Source organism: Muntiacus reevesi, chromosome 3 (assembly GCF_963930625.1).
Source record: "Muntiacus reevesi chromosome 3, mMunRee1.1, whole genome shotgun sequence".
NCBI classification, from domain to species: domain Eukaryota; kingdom Metazoa; phylum Chordata; class Mammalia; order Artiodactyla; family Cervidae; genus Muntiacus; species Muntiacus reevesi.
In genome coordinates, this window is record NC_089251.1 from 209,580,733 (window position 1) to 209,594,438 (window position 13,706).

General features: G+C 43.2%; 1 protein-coding gene across 6 annotated transcripts in view; it reads left to right on the top strand.

The window, feature by feature from the left end:
* The window catches only part of MGAT5 (alpha-1,6-mannosylglycoprotein 6-beta-N-acetylglucosaminyltransferase), a 394,309-nt gene that overhangs the window by 128,866 nt on the left and 251,737 nt on the right, over nt 1–13,706 (top strand). The window contains exon 1 of one of the 6 annotated variants that reach the window (XM_065927829.1): nt 11,242–11,323. The exons of the other annotated variants lie outside the window; for them this stretch is intronic. The gene's annotated coding sequence lies outside the window, so the exon portion shown is untranslated. Of the gene's footprint in view, nt 1–11,241; nt 11,324–13,706 lie in introns of those variants that run through there. 6 annotated transcript variants of the gene reach the window in all.

Consider the following 13,706-nt stretch of genomic DNA (forward strand, 5'->3'; position numbering starts at 1 on the left):
CTAGGTCCTCCTGCATGCAGATGGATTCTTTACTGTCTGAGCCGCAAACTGAGCTCACTGGGAAAAACTCAGGGAACTTTTTCTCAAAGCAAATATCCCAAGGGTGTATTCATGGCACATTTTGCTAAGGCATTAATAAACTCCCCCCAGATCTTGCCGCACTGCTGCAGGCGTTTAAATCATTTATAATAATGACCGTACTGTTTTGCACAGAATGATTATCAAAGTATTTTTTAATAGGCTTATAAATCTAGTGGTCCTGAGAGGCAAGTGACATGAATATAGTGTATTCCAGGCAAGGGATAAAATGGAGGTGGCACGGTTAAAATGAACTTTGGGGGTTTCTCTTCTGCACAGTGGCCCCATTTGTGTGTAATTCCCTCACTGTAAACCAGTTTCTGCCATCTGATGCCCACTTGCCCATCCCCCTCCTGCCAGGATTGCATTCTCGATTATGAGAGTGGTCATCCTGAATGATCAAAACATTTGAGTAACTGGTCAGTAAATGTATGTTCTTATTTGAATCTTAAAATAAAAGGGACTTAGGTATCACCTATTTCTGCGGCTTCCTTTCAAGGGCAGACAAAACCAAGGTGTTGAGATGTTAAATAACTCATTTAAAACTCTGCCCCTCGTCCTGGAAGTCTGTGCCTCATGGTCCCCTCCCTCTGGTTTAGAGCTGTTCTCCCTCAACCCTTGTGACTGCAGAGAAAGTGGGTATCTCTCTGGCTGTGTACCCTTCCTCAAGCTTGTGGCTTGCAGTCAGTAGCTTCCAGAACTTTTATTCATCCTTTATCCCCAGGCGACTAGCCTGGAGTCTGGCATTAGTTGGAGCTTAAAAAATGAGGGAAAATGAAGGGAAGGGACCCAGTTTATGTCAGGGGGTCTCTGAAACTTCTGGGGGGCTTCTCTTCGTCCCCTGTGTCTTTGGGACACCCTGGTGTCACGCCTTGGACAGAGCCCAGAGTTAGCATGTTCTGCAGAGCTGTGTGTGTCTGTCGGGGGAGGGTGACACTTGTCTCTAAGGGCAGGGACCATTTCTTGAACCTTTGGTGTCTTCTCTACAACATCCAGAACCATGAAGGGCACGCAGTGAGCTCCTTCATGCATGTTTGTCTGATGGGAGGTCTCTGTGCTCTATTCACTTTCTCTGGTTTTGTTCTATGGAAAATGCTAAAAAAAAAATGCCACCTTAACATCACTTTGATGGAATCACATGGGAAAAAGAGTAAGATTGTGATCTCGTTCTAAACAGGCAACATGTTAGTTATCGCCCATCCTCCTCAGGATAGCCTCTGCACTGTAAGGTCTGTGTGTGTTTTCATCCGCTTTCTATATCTGCCTGCCAAAGTTCTCATAATGTAATTATTTTGCTGATCGTATCAATTTTGGTTGTGCCTCCTCAGACCTTTGAAATTAAGTCTCCACCATGAGGTGGCTCAGTAGTAAAGAGTCCACCTGTCAGTGCTGGAGATGCAGGTTCAATTCCGGAGTCAATAAGATCCCCTGGAGAAGGAAATGGCAATCTACTTCAGTATTCTTGCCTGAGAAATGCCATGGACAGAGGAGACTGGTAGGCTACAGTCCATGGGGTCGCAAAGAGTCAGGCACGACTGTACATACGTATGAGGTTCCACGCTCAGCCCGTCCTGGGTTCTCCTCCCTGACACGGGAGCCAAGACACCTCATAACAGAGATGCTTTGCTGGCTGCCAGTGGGGATAGGAGTGGGTATTTGCAGGATCACCTGGGAAGTGGTTTTCTTTTTTAATCCCCAGATAGAAGCCCAACTCAGGATGACTAAATTGGGGGAAGAGGATGAGGGAGGGCTCTGCTCAGGGCTATATCTTTTGAAAAACTTCTTGATGATTGTTATATATCTCCCCAGCTCTTCATTTGAAAAGAGTTGACTAATACTCAGTGGAAAACAACTGTTATGTATTAAGTACTTATTGTTTTGTCTTCCCTGGTGGTTCAGACGGTAAAGAATCCTCCTGCAATGTGGGAGACCTGGGTTGGGAAGATCCCCTGGAGGAGGGCATGGCAACCCACTCTAATATTCTTGCCTGGAAAATCCCCATGGACAGAGGAGCCTGGCAGGCTACAGTCCATGGGGTCTCAAAGAGTGGGACACGACTGAGCCACTAACCACAGCTTGTTTTATGTGCCCAAGCAAGGGAATTAATCCCTTTGGCTTCTCACAGACTCACTCCATTAATTCATCAGTGGAATACCTTCAAGATGTCAGGCTCTCTGATAGGTGCTGAGGCATTCAAGAGCCAGACTTAAGAAGCGAGATGGCTGGAGTCTATAATAGCTCTACCACTTGCAGCTGTGTGGCCTGGAACAGATTGCTTATGGTCTTTCATACCTCAGTTTCCCCTGCTCTATGTGGGGACAGTCATCGTCCCCACCTGATCAGCTGAGAGGATGTACGATAGGTGATAACTGATAGCTCTCACTGCAGTGAGGAGGAGAACAGTCTCGCCTTCAGGGACTGAATGCCTGTGTGGAAGCCAGGGTCAAGTGGGGAAGCACCATGGTCAGCGTACATGACATTTGAGCCCATCGGTGCTTTTCCCATCTCACCATATGGCCTTCCATCTCTCTACACTCCACCCCCCATCCATACCTCATTTATCTGTAAGTGAGGAGCTCAGCTATATGAATTTTTCTAGAAATATCCCAGAATTCTGTATCACAGCTTGTTAAAAAGTGAGGCAGTGTCATTATTGTGAAAATCCATTTTGGTCAGAAGCACAGAATGATGCTCCTAGGCCCTCCTGAGAGGCTGCCGGCCCTTATACCAAATGGTGCCAAGTTATGGTCCTTTTTTGCAATTACTTGCTGTGCTGTCATCTCCATCTATGCCCTCCTTATTTGTATCTCTCACTACTGGAGTAGCACCAAAGGTTACCGGGAGAAATCAAACGACCAAATGTGTTACATCAGTGTGCCTGATTTTATGCAAACAACTTGGTAATCAGTCTGAGTTCTTGAGACTGTTGTATCCTTCTAACCTATCCTCTGTCTCCCTTTTGTACTTTTAAGGATCCTGTGATTACAGCGAGCCCATCAGGATAATCCAGAATCATCTTCCTATTTTAAGGTTATCCGATTAGCAACCTTCAGTCAGTTCAGTCACTCAGTCGTGTCCGACTCTTTGCGACCCCATGAACTGCAGCATGACAGGCTTCCCTGTCCATCACCAACTCCTGGAGCTTGCTCAAACTCATGTCCATCACGTCAGTGATGCCATCCAACCATCTCATCCTCTGTCATTCCCTTCTCCTCCTGCCTTCAATCTTTCCCAGCATCAGGGTCTTTTCCCATGAGTCAGTTCTTTGCATCAGATGGCCAAAGTATTGGAGCTTCAACTTCAGCATCAGTCCTTCCAATGAATATTCAGGACTGATTTCCTTGAGGATTGACTGGTTTGATCTCCTTGCAGTCCAAGGGACTCTGAAGAGTCTTCTCCAACACCATAGTTCAAAAGTATCAATTTTTTGGCACTCAGCTATCTTTATAGTCCAACTCTCACATCCATACATGACTACTGGAAAAACCATAGCTTTGACTACATGGACCTTTGTTGGCAAAGTAATGTCTGTGCTTGTTGACATGCTATCTAGATTTGTCATAGCTTTTCTTCCAAGGAGCAAGCATCTTTTAATTTCATGGCCACAGTCACCATCTGCATTGATTTTGGAGCCCAAGAGAATAAAGTCTGTTACTGTTTCCATTCTTTCCCCATCTGTTTACCATGAAGTGATGAGACCAGATGCCATGATCTTAGTTTTCTAAATGTTGAGCTTTAAGCCAACTTTTTCACTCTCCTATTTCACTTTCATCAAGAGGCTGTTTAGTTCCTCTTCACTTTCTGTCATAAGGGTGGTATCATCTGCATATCTGAGGTTATTGATATTTCTCCTGGCAATCTTGATTCCAGCTTGTGCTTCATCCAGCCTGGCATTTCTCATGATGTACTCTGCATGTAAGTTAAATAAGCAGGGTGACAATAAAGAGCCTTGACATACTCCTTTCCCAATTTGGAACCAGTCTGTTGTTCCATGTCCAGTTCTAACTGTTGCTTTTTAACCTGCATGCATATTTCTCAGGAGGCAGGTAAGGTGGTCTGGTATTCCCATCTCTTACAGAATTTTCCACAGTTTATTGTGATCCACACAGTCAAAGACTTTGGCATTGTCAATGAAGCAGAAGTAAATGTTTTTCTGGATCTGGAACTCTCTTGCTTTTCTGATGATCCTACAGATGTTGCCAACCTTAATTCCATCCAATACTGCAATCCCCCTTTTGTCATGTAATAGGTTCTGAGGATAGAATGTGGACATATTTGGAGAACCACTATTCTGTATGCTACAGCTGTCTTGTTCCTTTTTGTTAATTAATTACTTATTTGTTTCAAAAAAGATTAAAATATATAATACATTTAAAATGAAGAGAAAAAAATGGAGCAGGGAGAAAAGTAGAGAAAATGAAGAGTCAGGAATGAGGTTTAAACACAAAATTGACACCAATTTGTTTCCTAGAAGTGGGCTGTGATTTTGGCTTTGACTTTAGCCACTTGAAAGGTGAAGCAATATCAGTTATATTTTAACATGTCATTGAGTAAAATCCAACTAATTGTTCAAATGCCCAGATGATACTGAGAGAACTTCCCAGGTAGGGCTAATCGTAAAGAACTCGCCACAAAAAAGACACAGGAGATACCGGTTCGATTCCTGGGTCGGGAAGATCCCCTGGAGTAGGAAATGGCAAGCCTTTCCAGTATTCTTGCCTGGAAAATTTGATGGACAGAGAAGCCTGGAGTGCTGCAGTCCATGGGGCCGCTAAGAATCAGGCATGACTGAGCACAGCAGCGGCATGATGCTAAGATGAAAGAACTTCTCTGGATCCTTCGGAAAACAAAAAAGAATAATGAGGAAAACTTTTGCCAAGTTTATGGTAAACTCAGAGATATGTTTTATCCGGCCATTTCCTTTTTACTGCTTTCTATTTAGGTTAAATATACATTCCTTTGACGATTTCTTCCAAGAAATGTTGTCTAGGGTCAGGGCAGATCTAGGGGTTGGAAACGCCTAGAGCAGCGGTTGCCAAGTGATGTTGCTTATGCTCTGGGGATTCTTGGGGTTGCCCTGGGCTTTCATTCTGAACGGTGATGATGTCCTTTTTAACGTTTCTATTTTTGAAAGTCATTAAACATAATATATATTTACAAACATAATCTCCAATCCCCCTTTGAGATGGAATAGTTTGAAAGCCTCCCAGCATTTATGAAGAGCTTATATCATGGTCAGTAGTTCTGAATCAGAAACCCAAGAAGTTTTTGGACATGGTATGTTATAAAAATATTTATTTATACCCCTAATAGGCTGTTGGTTACAGATACAACACATAAGGAACACTGAGGTCAAAGTGCAAATTTGATCATTTTACTGACAATTCTGCCAGTTTTCCTCCAGATTATCTTCCTTCTAGCCAAAAGTTGGATTCATCTATCTGATCAGGATTCTTTTGGCATATCTTACAGTATTTTTTTAAAATCAATGTTTAGAAGGAGAAAATATTTTGACTGTGATAGTCATTTTGTCTTTTAATTTATTAGAATTAAAGATTCATACACCTGCAATGTGTTATTTGTGGAGAAATGCTTCCAAGTAGCTGCTGAAAACCACCTGTCTCACCCTGATATTTAGAAACAAAACAAGGAAAACTTAAAAAATAAACTTATGGGGAGTTGGAGATGCCAGTTAATTATACTCTTCCTTCCTTCTGGGTTCTGAAGTAGAGGGAATAGTAGAAGCCAGATGAAGATTACAGTACCAGCTTTATTAGAGTAAGCTGAGTTGGAAGATGGATCTTGGGTGTAAGACTTCTGACCCATCCTAGATGGAAATTTACACAGCTGCCTGGGTGTTGGCCAAGAAGCTGTGGGCGGACTCTGCTGGTTAGAGAAGCCCCCTCTCTTTAACTCCTGGAGCCTGGGAAAGGGGGAGTCCACCCCCACCCCAAGGCAGGAAGCCCAGCAGTCCACCCCATCCTCCCCACTGAGATGCTGTCCTTCCTGCCCCAGAAGGTCTGTGAGCACTGATGATAGTGTAGTTTTAGTCCCCTCTGTGGTTCTTACTGGGAAATGGAACACACATTCTGTGTGAAAATGTGTCCAGAGGAAGTAAAGGGTCCTCCTTTTATAAACCATTTGATTTGTTGTTAAATTCATATATAAGAAATTGGGCTGTTTCCTGTCTGGTTTTGTTGCTGGGACTGGTAATTAGATTGCTTTCTGGTTTTGAATAGACAGTGGGTCCCCACCCCAAATGTGTACTAATAAGACTGTAATTTTGAAATTGATTTTGTTGACTAATCATATGTTTTTCTCATATAATGAGCCTATTGTGTGTAACAGCCTAAATAGGCAAAAGGTAATTTGTCATTAATCATTTTGCACGTGAACAAAGGTGGTATCAAAATGAATGAACTTCATAAACTAATATCTTGTTTCAAGAATGAAATAGGCATTAAGAAATATTTAGAAAGTTCCTAAGGTACATGTGCTTGTGTGTATGTGAGTGTAAGAGAATGAGAGATGGTTAAAGATTCATTTGTTACAAAAGGTTGGGCTAAGTCAATCTAGAACAGTGGATGTATGAAGTCATCCTTCAAATAGAGTTTCTTTCAGAAAGAACTTTAGTCATCCTTCAAAAATAGTTTCTTTCAGCAAAACATTGAAAGGCTTACAGTGGCCATAAAGTCAGTTATGTGCCCTGGAAAATACCAGAATTAGAGGCTTTTCTAGAAACTGAAATATTGGTTCACATCATCTCAGGCAAAATTAAGCATCCTCTGATGAGGATGGTTACCTGGGTTGAAGACTGTTTCACTTTGAAGTCATCTGGGACAATAGAATTGTTAAGCAAGTTTTCTAAACTGAGGGCTTCAGCGATTATAACACAAAAACCCAGTAGCCCCCTTGCCCCCGATGATATCTAACTTTGCGCAGAACAGAGTATATGTTGGGTTGCTGCATAGAATGATTCGCTGTGTAGAGTTATTTGCTATATCAGAGTTAATGTTGGAAGACGTGGATCCAAACATGTCTTGAATTTTAGCAAAATGAATCAAAATCCTGCAGATGTCATTCTCACTGAATGGATGCATCTTACAGTAACTAAGTCTATAAGATAACTGGTTTTCCTGAAATGCCTCCAGTTTATTCAAAAGTAATTTGTTGTTGTTTAGTCTTTAAGTCGTGTTGAACTCTTTTGTGACCCTGTGGACTGTAGCCCACCAGGCTCCTCTGTCCATGGGATTTCCCGGGCAAGAATGCTGGAGTGGGTTGCCATTTCGTTCTCCAGGGGATGTTCCCGGCCCAGGGATTGAACCTGCATCTCCTGCATTGGCAGGTGGATTCTTTACAACTGAGTCACCAGGAAAACCCCATTTATAAGTAATACCAAATCATTCATTTCTTAGAACATTAAAAAAGAAGAATTATGCTGTTTTCTCCACCATCCCCCAGTGGATATTAGTGTCTGAGAGGCTCTCGTTCTTAGTATCCTGGATGAGATAAAAAGCGATGCATCTTAAACTTTAATGTGCAAATGCCTGTACATCTCATTTTAAGTGCCAGTTCCAATTCAGTTGCTTTGGGATTGGGCGTGAGATTTCCAACAATTTAGCAGCTCATCTCAGTGCTGCTGGTCCACAAGTCAGACGAAGTTATAGAGGTGCTGGTTACTAGAGGCATTGGTAGACATTGAGGTCATTATTTTAGCCTCAGATAATCTCTCATCTTTGGAGCCAAGTGCCAAGGAGAGATTAATAAAAGCCCTAACAGTCCAACATTCTATTTCAACATGTCCTTCCATAGCACAGAGGTCTAACAGGGCTCTGTAGTCGACTAGCCCTTCCTGAAAGGCTGCCTCCTTGGGGAGGGTGCCTTGGGCATTGACCCGAAAAGATCAGCATGTGATTCCTGAAGGAGAAAACCAGAAGGCCTTGCATATAGATTGTCGAGTAAACAGCACACCTGCATTTGTACAGAAAAGAGGGTTTATCTTTATAAATACTGGGTAGACCATGTTTTGGATTCCACTAGATAGTATCCATAGACTTGATAGAAAGGATATCTTTCCAAAGATGTAATGGTTATCACATCTGCCTGTATACTAAATAAAAATACCCTTGCTTGGGTAACACCTCAGACCAAGTTAACCAGAATCTTTAGGTGTGAGACCTGGGCATCTTTTTTTTTCTCTTAAGGAGCCCAGGTGATTATTGGGCTTCCCAGGTGGCTCAATGGTAAAGACTCCGCCTGCCCATGCAGAAAACACAGATGTGTCTTCCATGCCTGGGTCAGGAAGATCCCCTGGAGGAGGAAATGGTAACCCACTCCAGTATTCTTGCTGGGAAATTCCATGGACAGAGGAGGCTGGCAAGCTACTGTCCATGGAGTTGCAAAGAGTCAGATACAACTGAGTGAACACATATGCAGGTGATTCTTAAATGCATCAGGGTTGAAAGGCCTGGATTTAGGCAGTTCTTAACTTGGAGGGCAGGGAACTCTCCTGAGATGCATCATTTAACTTGAGATAATTCATCATTTATGTAATCCTGTAACTTGTGACCAGATATTTGTAGTTATTGGGAGAACTGACCTTGGTTTATAAACAAAGGGATAAGTAAGTTTATCATCCAGTGTTGGATGGTTAACTTCTTTAAGAAAATTTAGCCTTGGGGCATTTATGACCCAGGATCTGCCAGAGTCCAGGACTTTGTGCTTCATGGAGATTTGCTATAACCCCATTTTAGAAGTGATGGGAAATTCATTAAACTGTTTATGTTTGATAAGCCTCTGACTGGCCACTTCCAATGGTGTGTGCATGTTTGCGTGTGTATGCACTCATCTTCTCACTCATCAGCTAGTCTTTTTTTTTTTTTTTTAAGAAAAAGAACTTTTAACTTGCTGATCTTTATCAGATCCAGTGCTCAGAGAGCTGTGCTGTTCTGCAGACAGTGCAGCTAGAACACTTGTGGTCCAGCACTCAGCCTGTGCTCCACCCATGTGGAGGAGTAGGGTTCTGGGATGATCGGCTTATAGGGTTCTGGGAGCACTTGTTGAATAACGAGCTTTATCTTGAGGCATTGTCCTACTTTCTGGAAGTAATTTTGATGATCTTTGTGACTCTGGTTTTCCGGGGTCATCTAGGGCCTGTTGTCATTTGTAGATGTTTTCTACATGGACAGAGAGTTACCAGAAATCTGATCCTCAGGGGGAAGAAGTACATTTCATACTTAAAAAATTCCTTTGTGGCTTTATTGTCCTTTGGCCCTAAATGAAAGCGAATATTTGAGTGTTTCATCCAACACGGAGGAGACCTACCTAACAGATTTACACACTATGTGATCTTCTCACAGACCATTCCTTTTTTCTTCCTAGAGAGTCATTATCGACCTGTCATAGTGTGTGTTCACGGTTTCCTGGGCTGGAAGCCAGATGACAATCCTTTCCTATTTAAGACTGTCTGATGTAGCGTCGGAGACTGTCTTCTCAAAGGCTTCTTCCCTGTGCCTTGATTTGTAGACTCGGATCTTTGTGGAGTGAAGCCTCCATGCCACATACTAATTAGTAAACGGGGGCATAGCCAGCCCAAGCATGAGCTCCTTGGCAGGTACCAGGATAGCACTGGAAATGAAGGATGTGGACGAAATGAGACTCATGTGACAGTTATGACAGTCAGATCCTCAAATGGGATGTGACAGATGAGACTCCTCTGTCGGTCAGCTTGGGACAGCGTCAGCAATCAGCCCCTATCCCTGCTCTGCCCTGTCCGTCTGTGGCCTCAGTCTTGGCTCAGGGCTCTGAGTCTGCGCGTCTTCAGGGCTGGTGACTGGACTCCTGAGTTCGCTTGGTTTGCTTCTCCTTGCTCTGTGATCTAGTCCTACAGCCTCACCTTCCCTGAGCCTCATCCAGTGGGTTGGGTGAGGTCCTGCTGGTGCGCTAAGGCGCTGGTTATCAACCTGGGTGCTTTTATCCTTTAGGGAACATTTGACATTGTCAGGAGGCACTTTTGATTGTCACAGTTGGGGGTGGCAGGTTCTAAAGGCGTCCATCTAAAGGTGTCTAGTAGCTAGAGGACGGGGTGCTGTCAAATTTGTATAATGCACAGGACAGCCCCTTATGACAAAGAATGATCTGGCCTCAAATGTCAGTTGTGCCAAGGATGGAGACACCTTGGATTAAATGGGTTTATTTCATTTTTCAGGGACCCATGCTTTTTGTTGTGGCTTAGTAGATGTTTTCTGAATTCTTGGACTTGCTGTGGTTTTATTTTTGTTGTTGTTGATGATGGGAAATTCTGTCAACTGTGAATAACTGGTGAGCCTGGTAAATGAAACTTACAGAACAAAGATATTATCTGATCCAGGAGTGACAGCTTCCTCCGCACTCCTTTGTCACCTTTCCTTTTTGTCCACCTGCCCGTAATGTGCAAGCCTTCTGCCCAAGAGGGGAAGTCAGAAGAATACAGTCATTGTGTGCCTTTCCAAGTGTTTTCCTTGCCCCTCTGCTCCCCCTAGTGGAGGTGGCCACATACACCAGAGGATAGTTGGCTGTGGAAGTGGGGAAGGAATGGAATAGAGAGGGTGGGAAGGAGGGCCTGTTCTGGATACAGAGTCATTAGCTTTATTACAGTATTTGAAAACTTATTTATTAATGCCAGTTATGGAGCCCCAAACTACACTCAGTCAACAGTGTAACTGCAAGGCAGATCTTGCCTCAACTGGGCATGGCTGGCCATTTCCCTTCCGTCTGTCCACATGGAGAATGCAAGTGCCGCCTGATAAATGCAAACCGGCCACAGGGCTGTCTTGGTTTGATCACTTCAAATATAAAAGGCACGGGTCATATAAAACCTAAACATCAGAACCACCCCCAGCCACCGCCCCCTCAGCAAAGGTGTGTTGCTTTAGCCGGTGTCTTTGGTTAGTGACTCAAAATAAGACTTGTTGAGCCGGTTCCGAAGAGAACAGGCTGTTTTCACTTCGAATGTGTTTTTCCTGTTTACAAAGAACTGGAATATGTCAGAGGACCCAGTCTAGAAGGTGGACGAGGAGGGCCCTGTCTGTACGTGTTCCAGCAGCGCCTCCAACACTGTTGGTTCCCGGGCTCCTTTGCTCCACGAATTGGGAGGCGAGCTCGTGGTTAGCGCAGCTGTCAAGGACTCACACCTCAGACCGGGGGCAGCTGGTGAGAGGGCCCCGGGACTGGCTTCAGGTTTTGGTGGCATTGAACCATGCAGCCAGTGAGTATCCAGCTTTGGGGCATCTTCCTAGGAATTTGGACTTCCACTTGGGAGGAAAAAATGTTGTGCTTGTCCTTCCCTCCTGCTCAGCTTCTCCTTTTAACAACAGAAGATACCACATTTAGAGCAAGACTCCCACCCCAGGCCATCTGCCTGCCTTGCACCAGTAATTCCATGAATGTATGTTTTTCTTCTTTTCATCTGCTGATTCTCCCAGCTCCTCGAGCTTGGTACGGCATTACAGTAGACTCACAGGTCCTTACTGTCACTGGACTGTGGTTTCTGGTTGGGGTTTCATGTGGTAAATTTCTTCCCCTTTGAGTTTTCTGCAGGCAGCTGGGAGATACAGCTTGGTGTGGAGCAGATCAAATGGGATCAGGAAGCTTGAGCTATGGTTTGATTTTGAATCTCATTGGAAAACAGAATGTTTTCTGGACCTCAGTGTCCTCCTCTGTGAATGAAGAGTTTGTACTTGGTTATTATTTTCCTAAGTGAGATCTCACATAGTATCCCAGTCTGCATACAGCTATTTTATACACTTTATTTATTAAAAAAAATTTTTTTTTCCATTTATTTTTATTAGTTGGAGGCTAATTACTTTACAATATTGTAGTGATTTTATACACTTTAATTAATCCTACTTCCTTTTAAAGTGGATGACTAGACCAGTGAGCTACTCTGGAAAGTCAGAATTAGTGAGATGGTGTGCATGCATGTCTAGTTAGCACACAGTTGATTTCTGTGCTGCATTTTGGCTGTAGATTAGTGGATGTCCAGATTCACCCTGATAGCAAATGGTAATGGCTACTATTTTTTTTAACACCAGGCTTTCTAAGTTGCTATTAATGTAAATTTGTACAGAGGCTGGAAAGAAAAGTGGTAGGGAATTGTTTCAGAGTTGAGTCATTAGCATTCTCTAAAGACTGTTATTATTACTTGTAATGAAGAATGATCAGCCAAAATGTCTCTGAAACATACAATTTATGATGGACCCTCATCTGACATTTAATCTGGATCTCATAGTATTTGGTATCATGCAATCTTACATGAGTAGATATGTGGACCTGAATTTTATAAAACAAATAAGCAAATAAGACCACTGCCAAGCATTAATTTTCCTACCAAATTAGCATAGGAATTCAAAGTTTAAACTCCACATACAGAGGTATGTGGGAGTTTTGTTGAGAATCTATAGTATAAAACTTTTCCTAACCAAATTTTTTAAAGGAAGAAATATTACGCTAAGGAAGACAAAATTCAAATGAAAACATCTGTGGAAGCTCAGAAACATCTCTGGGGACCCTAAAGTCCTTTGGAACACAGTTTGAACACCAGTAACCCCTATTCATCTAGTTTACCAATGTGTTCTGTGGTTCTACAACTTTCCCCATTTTACTTACGCAGAACCTGAGACAGACTTGTCTACAGTCCCACAGTGCTAGTGGGTGGGACCAGCTGTGGCTTTCCAGGCCCTAGATGCAGGAGTTCTTTCAGTTCCCCTTCATCTCCCTTCTGATGTCCTAGGATCATCTTGGACACCCAGTGATGGAACCAACAGCCTCTACCTAAGTTTCCCCCAAACTTCTTTCCCCTCCTATCCCTCATCTTGGACATCTTTTTGGTCCTAACGTCACTGCCCCTTCTCGAATTATTTTCTGAAGCTTTTGTCCCCTTTTTTTCTTTTTGTACCCATCTTCCACCACATCCTCTTTAGTTTAACACCCACCTAGTCAAGGGCAAAGTAGTCGTTCACTGCTATGTGACAGATCCTCGGGTTAAAAACTCCCAACAGCTGAGGTTCACTTACATCCTCAGAGTGTCCGGCTTCTTTGTGGTTCACCCGGGCGGTGGTCCCAGAGGTCACTGCTCATTTGTATTTTGTCATCCCTGCCATCCCATTCTTTCATTTGGCAAACACATAATGACCGTCCCCAGTGTGCAAGGCAGACCCATTCCTGGCACTTCCTGTCTCCAGGGAGCTTATAGACCCTACAGGGGAAATGAAAGAAAAAATTATCCGATGGAGTAGTTAAGAAGCTCTTTAGAAGGAGCACATACTTCTGGGGGGTGCTCCAAGGAGGATGGGCCCCCCTCAGTCCAGGAATCCAGGGAAGGTTTTAGGCAGGATATGGGGTTCATTTGTGAGATAGTGACGGGGTTTCCAAGGCAACATGGATGAATAGTACAGTGGACTCAGGATTTGTGTGTGTGTGTGTTTTTAACAGTTTAATGTATTTCAGTAGCAAACTTAAAAACATGTACTTGCACGTAGGACAAGTCAGAAAAGTAGAGTGAATGAATGGAATCTACTGATAAAAATGCTACAAATACCATTTAGTTGCAGTCAACAAGAAATTTGCCTGTTTTTAAAAAAATCCAGATG